This window comes from Triticum dicoccoides, chromosome 5A, assembly GCF_002162155.2.
Source record: "Triticum dicoccoides isolate Atlit2015 ecotype Zavitan chromosome 5A, WEW_v2.0, whole genome shotgun sequence".
Lineage (NCBI taxonomy): Eukaryota > Viridiplantae > Streptophyta > Magnoliopsida > Poales > Poaceae > Triticum > Triticum dicoccoides.
Window position 1 is genome coordinate 678718980 of NC_041388.1, and position 10768 is coordinate 678729747.

Genomic DNA, 10768 nt, shown 5'->3' on the forward strand with positions numbered 1-10768 from the left:
CTCGTGGGTTTCTTCTGGTCCAAGAAAAATCACCATAAAGTTTTATTCCGTTTGGACTCCGTTTGATATTATTTTTCTATAAAATTCAAAAACAAGGAAAAGCATAAATTGGCACTGGGCTCTAGGTTAATAGGTTAGTCCCAAAAATAGTACTCCCTACATTCCTAAATATAGGGTGTATAGTTTTTGGCGTGGAAATTAAAGAACAAACGTGGAGGGAAAATTTCACAAGTTTTGAGCGGGATTACAGCTTACTAATTGACATGAGAAAATAGAGGAGCTTGCCTGATATAAGGAAATGTAATCAAATCCCTAAAAAAATATCCAAATGAGTGGTGCAATGCAATACACCTTATATTTTGGGGGTTTTTTCTCAAAAATCTATACACCTTATATCAAGGAATAAAGGGAGTATAAAATAGCATATTAATGCATATAGAACATCCAAAACAGATAATATAATATTATGGAACAATAAAAAATTATAGTTATGTTGGAGACGTATCAAGCATCCCCAAGCTTAATTCTTGCTCATCCTCGAGTAGGTAAATGATAAAAGAAGAATTTTTGATGTGAATGCTACCTAACATATTTATCAATGCAATTTTCTTTATTGCGGCAAGAATATTTAGATCCATAAGATTCAAAACAAAATTTTAATATTAACATAAAACAATAATACTTCAAACATACTAATAGAGCAATCATGTCTTCTCAAAATAACATGGCCAAAGAAAGTTATCCCTACAAAATCTTATAGTCTGGCTATGCTCCATCTTTGTAACAATTCTTTGTGGAACCAATTCATCTTTATCATTAGGAACAACAGTAATACCTCCATCCTTAGGGACATAATGGACATGACTTACCCACTGACTATTAGCAACGGGATAAATTATACCTACCTCTGGAAGCTTTAGTATTTCTTTTCTTACCACTTCTTTCATCTTAGGATTTAACTGTCGTTGGTGATCAACAACCGGTTTCGTGTTTTTCTCCGATTTTATTTTGTGCTGGCATAGAGTGGGTCTAATGCCCTTAAGATCATCAAGAGCATATCCAATAGCAGAACGATGCTTCTTCAGAGTTTTCAATAATTTCATTTCTTCATACTCTGAAAGGTTAGCACTAATAATAACAGGATATATCTCTTTCTCATCAAGAGAAGCATATTTAAGAGTATCAGGTAAAGGTTTAAGCTCAAACACGGGATCTCCCTTGGGTGGAGGAGGATCCCCTAGAATTTTAACAGGCAAGTTATGTTTCAAAATAGGTCCCTGTTTAAAGAATAATTCATTTATTTCCTTCTTCCATTCATAAACATATCATTTTCATGGTCTAACAAATATTGTTCTAAAGGATCATTAGGAGGCACAGCAATAGAAGCAAGACCAATAATTTCATCTTTACTAGCAATTCTTTATCATGGGGTTGTCTACGAAATTTAGTAAAATTAAACTCATGAGACATATCCCCCAAACCAATTGTAACAACATCCTTTTTGTTATCTATCCTAGCATTAACAGTATTCAAGAAGGATCTATCAAATATAATGGGACAAAAGTCATCTTGTGGGGAACCAAGAATAAGAAAATCAGCAGGATATTTAACTTTCCCACACAAGACTTCAACATCTCTAACAATCCCAACTGGTGAAATAGTGTCTCTATTGGCAAGCTTAATTGTAACATCAATTTCCTCTATCTCAGCAGGTGCAATATCATGCACAATTTCTTTATATAAGGAATGAGGTATTGCACTTGCACTAGCACCCATATCACATAAGCCATGATAGCAATGATCTCATATTTTAATAGAAATAACAGGCATGCCTACAACGAGTCTATGTTTATTTTTAGTATCAGGTCTAGAAATTCTAGAAGCTTCATCACAGAAGTAAATAGCATGCCCATCAATATTATCGGCCAAGAGATCTTTAACCATAGCAACACTAGGTTCAACTTTAATTTGCTCACAGGGTGTAGGTGTTCTAGTATTACTCTTACGAACCATAGTTGAAGCTTTAGCATGATCCTTTATTCTAACAGGGAAAGATGGTTTCTCAATATAAGGAGTAGGAACAATAGAATCATTATAAGTGATAGTCTTTTCTTCAACTTTAATAGGTGCAACTACTTTTACTTCAATGGGAGGATTATATTTAAACCACTTCTCCTTATGGAGATCAACATGAGTAGCAAAGGATTCACAGAAAGAAGCTACTATCTCAGAGTCAAGTCCATATTTAGTGCTAAATTCACGAAAAGCATCGGTATCCATAAAAGATTTAACACAATCAAACTTAGGCGTTATACCTGACTCCTTACCTTCGTCGAGATCCCAATCTTCAGAGTTGCGTTTAATTCTTTCCAATAAACCCCATTTGAATTCAATAGTCTTCATCATAAAAGAACCAGTACAAGAAGTATCGAGCATGGAGCGATTATCGAGAGAAAGCCGAGCATAATTTTTTTGAATAATAATTTCTCTTGAGAGCTCTGATTGGGGAATGAATATAACATTGACTTAAGCCTCCCCAAGCTTGAGAGATGCTTTCTCCTTCGCGAGGCCAAAAATTATATATATAATTACGATCACGATGAACAAGATGCATAGGATAAAACTTTTGATGAAATTCCAATTTCAATCGGTTGTAGTTCCATGATCCCATATCATCACATAGCCTAAACCATGTCAATGCCTTTACCTTCAAAGATAAAGGGAAGACCTTCTTCTTGATAACATCCTCGGGCATACCTGCAAGCTTAAATAATCCACAAACTTCATCCACATAGATTAGGTGCAAATCGGGATGTAATGTTCCATCTCCTGTAAAAGGATTAGCTAGCAGTTTCTCTATCATACCCGAAGGAATTTCAAAGTAAACATTCTCAATAGGTTCAGTAGGTTGAGGAGCAACTCTTTGCTCTACTGGTCAGGTTGAAGATACCCCAAACAAGACCCTCAAAGGATTATGTTCCATAGTAATAAGTGACAGTAAACTTTAGCACACTATATGAATTTTTCCTTACCAAATTCCACCTACCAAAGGCGCTTCACTCCCCGGCAACGGCGCCAAAAAAGAGTCTTGATGACCCACAAGTGTAGGGGATCTATCGTAGCCTTTTCGATAAGTAAGAGTGTCGAACCCAACGAGGAGCAGAAGGAAATGATAAGCGGTTTTCACCAAGGTATTCTTTGCAAGCACTGAAATTATCGGTAACAGATAGTTTTGTGATAAGGTAATTTGTAACGGGTAACAAGTAATAAAAGTAAATAAGGTGCAGCAAGATGGCCCAATCCTTTTTGTAGCAAAGGACAAGCCTAGACAAACTCTTATATAAAGGAAAACGCTCCCGAGGACACATGGGAATTATCGTCAAGCTAGTTTCAATCACGTTCATATGATTCACGTTCGGTACTTTGATAATTTTATATGTGGGTGGACCGGTGCTTGGGTACTGCCCTTCCTTGGACAAGCATCCCACTTATGATTAACCCCTATTGCAAGCATCCGCAACTACAAAATAAGTATTAAGGTAAACCTAATCATAGCAGGAAACATATGGATCCAAATCAGCTCCTTACGAAGCAAATCATAAACTAGGATTTAAGCTTCTGTCACTCTAGCAACCCATCATCTACTTATTACTTCCCAATGCCTTCCCATAGGCCCAAACAATGGTGAAGTGTCATGTAGTCCGCGTTCACATGACACCACTAGAGGAGAGACAACATACATCTCATCAAAATATTGAATGAATACCAAATTCACATGACTACTTATAGCAAGATTTCTCCCATGTCCTTAGGAACAAACGTAACTACTCACAAATCATATTCATGTTCATAATCAGAGGGGTATTAATAAGGATCTGAACATATGATCTTTCACCGAATAAACCAACTAGCATCAACTACAAGGAGTAATCAACACTACTAGCAACCCACGGGTACCAATTTGAGGCTTTGGGACAAAGATTGGATACAAGAGATGAACTAGGGTTTGAGATGAGATGGTGCTGGTGAAGATGTTGATGGAGATTGACCCCCTCCCGATGAGAGGATCGATGGTGATGACGATGGTGATGATTTCCCCCTCCCGGAGGGAAGTTTCCCCGGCAGAACAGCTCCGCCGGAGCCCTAGATTGGTTCCGCCAAGGTTCCGCCTCGTGGTGGCGGCGTTTCGTCCCGTGAGCTAGCTTATGATTTTTTCCTCGACGAAAGATCTCATATAGCAGAAGATGGGCATCAGAGGCCTGCTAGAGGGCCCACGAGGAAGGGGGGCAGTGGGTGGCCCCCCTCTGGTACTTTCTTCGCCCAATATTTTTTATATATTCTGAAAATAATTCCCATGGAGTTTCAGGACTTTTGGAGTTGCGCATAATAGGTCTCTAATATTTGCCCCCTTTTAAGCCCAGAATTCCAGCTGCTGGCATTCTCCCTCTTCATGTAAATCTTATAAAATAAGAAATAATAGGCATAAGTATTGTGACATAATGTGACATAACAGCCCATAATGCAATAATTATTGATATAAAAGCATGATGCAAAATGGACATATCACATATGCCCGCGCACGTGGGGAGGGCTTGGAGCACGCGCGCGGCGCTCACATGGCCGACGCGGCCCCGATGAGGTGCCGGCAAAGAAGGACGCGCACTGCGTGTCGTGCTCATCCTGAAACCACGTGTCCCACAAGTCGGAATTGACGGCGTACCTAGGGTCATAGTAGAGGTCGTCTGGCAGGAGGCGGCGACGCCATTTGATCTCCTCGCGGCGTGCACGACCGCTCATCGGGACCGGCGGGATAGGCACCCGATCCCTGGACAGATGCTAGTTATTAGGGAGATGAACATCGCTCTAGGGGAGCGGGGTCCTCATCTCCCAATAACGACGGCAAACATCCACATGGATGTACTGCCGGTCCGCTCGCCGTCGGCCGTAGGGCCGATGGTGAATGGGGCAGGCGCGGGGGCCCTCCGTGGGCCATGCCATGGGGGTGATGCAGGCTCAACTTTGACGCCACGGTGGCGGCGGCCCAAGGACGAGCCAGCCTCGTGGTCGCGCGCCCCCTTGCGGCCGGTGTTCCACCACCGCATGGTTGTCGGTGGCCGGCGAGCCCGAGAAAGGGGAAGGGAGAGCTAGGGTTTGGGTGTCGGGTTTCGAGGAGGCCGCGACGACTGGAGTGGGAGCATGGAATGCGGTCGGTCCACGGCTTCCCATTTAAGAAGGACGCCGACCACACATCTGGGCGGATGACAAGTGGGGCCGACCACACGTGCATATTTATGTTGGGCGATGGGAGGTAGGTGGCCGCCTGCCACGCGGCCCCGATGTGGATGAGCGGCGTGTCCGTTTGCTGTCCGCCTGGACCCAAGTCGGACGCATGTTTGCGCTCGAAATGAATCGGGCCGGACACTAAACGAACAAGATGGGTCCAGGGTGTCGCGCGCTGGGCCGTGAGGTCTGTTCGTTTTACCCCAAACGGACGGGGCGGACGGGATGAGGTCGCGCGCTGGAGTTGGCCTGAGACCCCTAGCATGGATTCCACTGGCGGGTACACAACCAGTACAAGCTACGGAGGACCCATAGAGATCACATTGAAGGACCAGTTCTTGCGCGGGTGCATGGTCTGGATGGCGCCGTCCATCTTGCTGGACTCGGAGGACTCGTACTTCTGCTTGACGCAGATGACAGCGAGGTGGTTAGCGGCGGCATTGTCTGAGGGCACGATAAAGGCGAGGAGCTCAGTGACATAGATGAACCGTAGTCCATGATGAGGGCCCAACAACGCTACCCGGCGAGGTAAGGGGTGAGGAAGAGGGTGAAGGAGAAATTGGTGCTATCCGTCGTGGTTTGGATCTGGGCGATGGTGACTGGTGAGAGGAATGTGGCGACCGAGCACACCGTAACCTCTCTGTGAACCAAACCGAATTGACCCATACCCCCATGCGACCCCACGAGAAGACCAAGTCAAAATAGTGATGCAAAATCAAAATCGAAACCTCAATTGATTCTCAGTGCTTCCCACCCTACGGAGCTTAGTGATATACTCCCTTCATTTTGAAATAAGTGTCTCAAATTTAATACAACTTTATACTAAAGTTAGTACAAAGTTAAGACACTTATTTTGAGACAGAGGGAGTAGTAGATATCGCTGGCTTCTCAACATTGCATTGGGTCGGTAACTAACTATTTCTATAAGGATTTTTAATTTAATGAACTTGTTAGTACTTGTGAATGCCTGCTAATAGTTCTAATTATAAATGCATTATATTTTAAGTCAGGGATAACAATTCTTTATTATTTTATTATTTCAGTATCCGCTCCAAATTAAACTTCAGTACTTTATTATTTTGTCAAACGACATTTTGGTTACATTTTTCACCAATTCTTTGCTGAGAGCACAACTCCAAAGAAAACCACAAGAAAAGAATACACACTTTAATAGAAATCCAACTTCCATAACTGCTTTCACTAGTTGGAGTAATAGTTTCTCTATGTCTTTATTGTCTACGTTGTTGGTTTCTCAATTGGCTTCTTGTGTGTGCACATTTTTTATTCTTCTTTGTTTCCGGACACTTAGATATTGTGTCGTCTCTAGTCTCTTCTATAACAAATAGTGCACAAACATCTAGAAAATTTCTTGCTATCAATAAATTGATGTACTCTTCTTGGCAATACCAAAACTTGCATCCATTCTACATATAATTCTGAGCAAAGTATAACTTATAAATTGCAACGAATCTAAAGAACAACCGTACATAAAGAACACCCATCTGGTATATTTCGGTGTGCTCGAAACTCGCCAGCTGCGGAAAAGTGGTCACACTTGATGACCGGCAGCGGGGAGCCGACGAGCTGCTGGGCTAGTGCTGAGCCCAGCCGATGGCCGGATGTGCTTCTGCCGGTGATCGGTCAATGAGTGAGATCCGAGTGCCGAGAGGAGGAGGACATACCAAGATGCGGCGAAGAATCATTGTGGGAGCTCCGCGATACGGTCCCTGTCGAATCCATCCAAAACCCGAAGGTGTCGGTGTCATGGATGCGTCAAATCTGGCACCTGCGACGAGGGTCGTAGATCTGCCGATTTAGACGGCGGCGGCAAGAGAGGACTAAATCCGAGAGGAGGACGAGCGCGACGGGTCCTACTAGGGGTCGGTAGTGGCGCGTGGTGGCCGATGGAGGCAGAAAGGGAGGCGCCAGAGTAGATGCGAGTGGGATGGGATAGGTGTGGCTGAGGGAAGAGGCGACTATTTTTGCTCGAGCAGGTGGGCAGCCAACTAAATATAGGAGCCCGTGGTGTCGTGGAGTAAAAATATTTTTCTCCTCTTCGGCTAGGAGCCGGTAGAGGAGTAAACTGAATTATTATTTTCTCCTATAACCGGTTTTAGGGATCAACTGAAGTTGCACTTAGGTCTTAGCCTTGACGAAAGGTCATACCGAGTCAAACCGGATGACATGCTTAACTTTCAAGTTAAGTTTTGCAAAAGAACGACCAAGGAGCAAAATTCCAAACTGAAGTGGGAGAAAATTTAGGAAAGAGGAACGACTTAAAAGGGCTATGCATGCAACATTTAGAGAGAAAAAAACAAGTTTGGACAATGATGGTCTCGCTCGATCTCATGCATGCCCAACCACAACCAGGAGACCTTAATTAGCAGACACGAAATATTCATCGTTCCTTTCTAGTTGCAGAACAGAATGGCAGACAATAGCTGTTTAGGGGTAGAATACGTTCTGTTGAAAGCTAGCCGAGAAACCATCCATGAGTGTGCTCAATCAAACTCCACGTACATATACATAACAGGCGCCTGAACTGAAGCACTGCTACAGCTCCGGCAACTTGGGAAGGGAAAGGATACCATCAAACTGCGAGTAGTAATCAGGCACACCGTCTTGACGTGCAGGAGCAGGCGGCAGAGGAGGCACGACAGCGCCTTGCAGAGCAGGAGGAGGCACCGGAGCATCTTGGGGTGCGCCTTGAAGAGCAGCAGGAGGAGGAGGCACCGGAGCCTCTTGGGGTGCGCCTTGAAGAGCAGCAGGAGGAGGAGGCACCAGAGCCTCTTGGGGTGCGCCTTGAAGAGCAGCAGGGGGAGGCACCGGAGCCTCTTGGGGTACGCCTTGAAGAGCAGCAGCAGGCGCCGGAAGGGTGGATGCAGCAGGGGGAGGCGCTTGGTGTGGCACGGCTGCAGCAATGATGGCCTGAGCAGGAATAGGCGCTGGCGCTTGTGCTTGTGGAGGAGGTGCAACAGGTTGACCTTGCATTGCCAAGGCGACAAGACCCCCAATGTTGTCCAGGATTCCTTCAAGCGAATTGATCCCCAAGTTGACATTGCTCCTCATGGTATCCAGCACTTGTTTTCCGTCTTGCAGCTGCAATGCACACGCACTTCAGTTCAGTTAGCGATCGATCCATGTTTCAGTTTGAAACAGGACAGAGAGAGGAGAGGACACAAGTCCAGGACAGGAGAGCACTGGAGCAGTTAGTTAATTTGCAGCATGATCGGATCGATCGACTCACTTACCTTCTGGTAAATCAAGTGAAGGGGATCAACTGCAGGGATCGCAGTCAGCTTGGGAGCCTTTGAGACGTTGACGTCGACGGCGTTGGCGCCGTGCCTCTTCTTCTTGCCACGACCTTTCTTGAGCGCATCGCGATAGCGCGGCTGCGCCTCTGGAGTCATGCCAGGGCACTCCTCCAGGTGCGCCGTCATATCCACCCCGATCCTGCACTCCTTGTACTCCTCCACACTGCAGACGAGGCACCGCACATGTGGGTGCCTTTTGAGTCTGGGAACAGGCACGCCCAAACTCAGAGCAAATTCCCACAAAGCAGACTGCTTCCCTTTCGGGCGCTGGTGACTGAAATGCAGAGCAGGAGTATATATGAGGCATCTCATACGGAGCAATTGACATGCACATGCATGGTAAGTAGATGCAATCATCGGTTACGAGTGTAATGTACGTGTACATACCCAATGACATTTGGCAGATAAAGCCGCATATAGTCGTTGATAAGCTTCATCATAAGCTCCGTCCCGCAGTGGGCATGAGCAAAGCTGGATTCACATGCATATACACACGTCTTGGTTAGTACTCCAACATAAGAGTATCTCACATGCATGCATGGCTAGCTGGCTGAAGAAGAAAGCAAGGAAACAAGTTTGTATACCTGGTTCTCGATCCCACACTTGTCTCAATCTTGGCTATCTCCTCAGACAGCTTACCAGTATTAGCATAGGCGGTAACAACAGCTTTGAGCGGCAAAATCTTCTCAACAAAGATCCGCGCTGAGTCCTCGTACCTCCCTCCATTAATTAGATCCATCAGCTGTAGACCAAATCAGCAGGAATAAATTTGAGAGAAAGAAAATAACTAGGTAATCTATTGCATATATGTGTGTCTCAAAGCCAAACCTGACGCCTCCATATGGTAATGAAGGGCGTAGGATGAATCAGAGATGGGTGGACATTGTCCTGAGATCTTGGCATCGCATTGGCGATGTGTTGCTCCAGCAGGTTCCACTGATTCGTTTCAATGAAGTTATTAACGTCAGCCACATTATACACCCCATGAGCAAACATCCTACACGTTTACAAAACAAAAAACAAAACAATAGATGAGTGGATTCAGCATTGCTGACTGAATCTATGAATAACAATGCATGCGAATCAATTGCAACATACAATATAAGTATATAGAGAAATAGGGAGATAACACTGCTGCCGCTATAGCTAGCTTGTATAGCAATGTTGGCACAGCCGATCGATGGAGGTTACATGCATGCATGAGCAGTACTGTACCAATGCATCTACGGAGAATCAGTTTCATCCACTTAAATAACCAGAGCATGATCCCCTTGAGGCCGGCACAAAACATTGGAGACAAAAAAAAGAGCCAGCTTTGGAGACTCACTGGTGCTGCTGGTTAGGATCAGCCAACATCTCCTCCTCCTCACCATCATAATCAACGGGAAGCACCCCCGGATCCATCAAGCTGCTGCAGCCAGTTAAGGGAGCAAAAGGAACCATGCATCAGCAAAGATCCATCTACGGAGAAGCAACCAATTCATCAAATTGACAAACCAGAGCATGATCTACAGGAACCAGAGCATGATCTACAAGAAGCAGAGCATGTTCACGCGCAATCAAGCTGTCCTCTTGGGATCAAACCATACTACATAAGTAGATTCGGGGATTTACAACTTACGGTTGCTCAGCGAGGATGTATTCCATATGTTCCTCGTCATAGTCGACCAGAAAGCTGTTGGGATCAAACCTGGAGACAAACAAAAACGACTAGGAAATTGAGAGAGAGGTCGGCGTGGAAATATGTTGGCGAGCAAAACCAGAAACGCCGCCGGCCGGATCCATCAAGATGTAGCGAGGGAGCAAAACCATGAGCAAAGGAAGGTCGGTCAGCGCCCGGTGCGCGTGGCAAGGGCCCTCCATCCTGCCGCTGCGCCACCCTAGGGGACGATTCGGGTGCCCCCAGGGCGGTGTGACGTACGGCGAACGCGGAGGCCATGCTCGACCAGCAAGAGGGGGCTGAGACCCTCCTAGACACGCAGATTTGGCCCCGGCGGTACAGGGGAGCGTGCGGGAGTCATCATAACTTAAAAAGGAGGTACCTTTCGTCAATGGGATGGTCGTCTTCCTCGTCGGCGCCGTGGCCTCCTCCGCCTCCGACTCCATGCGCGGGCGCGGGCAGATCCATGACGAGTCGACCTGCTCTGCTGCAGGGAGGCAGGGGTTAGGAGGGG